This window comes from Pundamilia nyererei, unplaced genomic scaffold (genome assembly GCF_000239375.1).
Source record: "Pundamilia nyererei isolate P.nyererei 1_Seehausen unplaced genomic scaffold, PunNye1.0 scaffold00055, whole genome shotgun sequence".
In the NCBI taxonomy this organism is placed as follows: domain Eukaryota; kingdom Metazoa; phylum Chordata; class Actinopteri; order Cichliformes; family Cichlidae; genus Pundamilia; species Pundamilia nyererei.
The window spans coordinates 687,587-689,560 of record NW_005187456.1 but is presented as its reverse complement, the minus strand read 5'-3'; positions in this window follow the sequence as shown (position 1 = coordinate 689,560).

The following is a 1,974-nucleotide window of genomic DNA, read 5'->3' as shown; positions in this document are numbered from 1 at the left end:
TATATACATATATACATACACATGTGTGTCTCAGTTTCTTCCATTAAATAAATAAATTTGTTATTATTATTACTATTACTTATTTTATTATTAGTAGTAGCAAGGCTGGACTGGCCGCTCCTGATTTTTCGTTTTAATGGGCCGATGGGGTTTTATTTCTTTTCTTTTTTTTTAATGGTATAAATGAATGGTGGTGGATTGGCCAGTTGGTCATGATCGACTCTGGGCTGGACCAATTACAGCCGAGGAGGTTGAACTTTAAAGTTGAGGTGAGAAGGAACGCGATTTGTCCCGTACTACTTCAGCTAGAAAGTTACTAATTCAGTCATGAAACTGATCAGTGATCAGCTGATCGGCTTTTCTCTCTGCGCCAGAAAGAGGAAACCAGCGGAGGTCGCATTAAACAACAGCAGCACGTTGAAGCTTGATCAGCTGTTGTTAGCATTTATTTAATATTGCTTTCTACTATCAGCTGATGTTTGCTGGAGCCACAGCTGTAAAAGCTGCTGGTCATGATTTCGGTTTGGATATGTGGTGAGAGGGAAACATGAAGATGAAACCAGGAGATGTCCTTACTGAATCATCACTGATGAACAGGTGATGGAGAAACAGGTTTACATTTTAGGTTGAAGGGAAGTTATGAACTGTTGCTGAGAGACAAATAACACCAGGATCCTTTGTAGCTGACAGCTGGTAACTGTGCAGGGGTGGGTCTAGCAAAGTTTTGCCAGGGGGGCAGGTAGGGCATTAACAGGGAAAGGGGGGCACAAAGAAATACTTTTCTTTCTTATTCTTATGTCTAGCTTTTATTAAATATTTATCTGAATCTTACAACCAAAGTTTTCATCTGATTTAAAATGTATAAAAATCCATTATTGTATTCAGTAAGTATTAAGGTTAGCATATACCCTAGTAAGTTATAGGGCTTTGGAGCGTGATGTCACGGGAGGGGGCGTGGCCACGATTTTTGGTCGAGCCGCCATCTTAGTAGGCCAAACAAAGGGCTACAGGGGCGAAAGCACACGGGAACATCAGCTATGGCTCGTACTTGCTATGTTGTCGGTTGCAATGTTAGATCGCACGATCGAGAAGGGAATAAGCTGGAAAATGGGCTCTCTTTTTATCGTTTCCCCTCCTGAAAGCAACATGAGGGATCTCATGTATCTGATGTTACCAAACGTGAACATCAGGCTTGGTTGGCAGCGGTGAGACGAGCTGATATTGAGTTCTCTGCCATCATTTTTTGTTGGTGTGCTCCCGACATTTTCATTCAAATTCTAAAGAAATTCATATTGCTCTTTATAGGCTTTTAGTTTTATTTTCAATGCGCTGAGGTCATAGAAAATTAGAACAAACATCTTAATGTGTGATGCAGCAGAACTGTGTTCTGTTTATGGAGTAGCCTATCGGTGACAACTTCTCCAGAGTAGTGAGTGGAATTTGCCTTTTTTTTCGGACGGTGTGTTTATGTTTTCTTCTAGAGGAATTTTTGGGGCAGCTGCTGAGGAGAAGTCAATGTTATGTGCAATCTCTGGCTGTATCCTTGGTCATATGGTCAACGTACTCACAATGTGGAGGCTCAAAAGCGGCCAACTCTTGTACCCAACCGTTTGTGAATTAGATGTGTGCCTCCAGGGATTTATAATTCCGAAAATGATTCGCGGTGTATGCGCTGACTCCACAGACAAGGTACGAGAAGGTATCAGGGTAGGACAATGGCGGTAGGTCTTTAGGGTTTCTACTCCACTGCCGTATTTCATACGGGTCCACATTACCAATGCACGCTATTTTTTCCAAGTACCGTCTCTTGGCGTCCGGGCGCAATCTGTCTCGATACAGTCCTTTGATTTTGAGCTGATTTTGAGCATGGTTCTGGAAGTCGTCCTTCCAACACAGTGTGTTTGTTTTGATTCGTGGCCTTCTCAAATGGCGCCGCGCTCCCACAATGCATTGCGGCGTTACGTCAACTTCAAA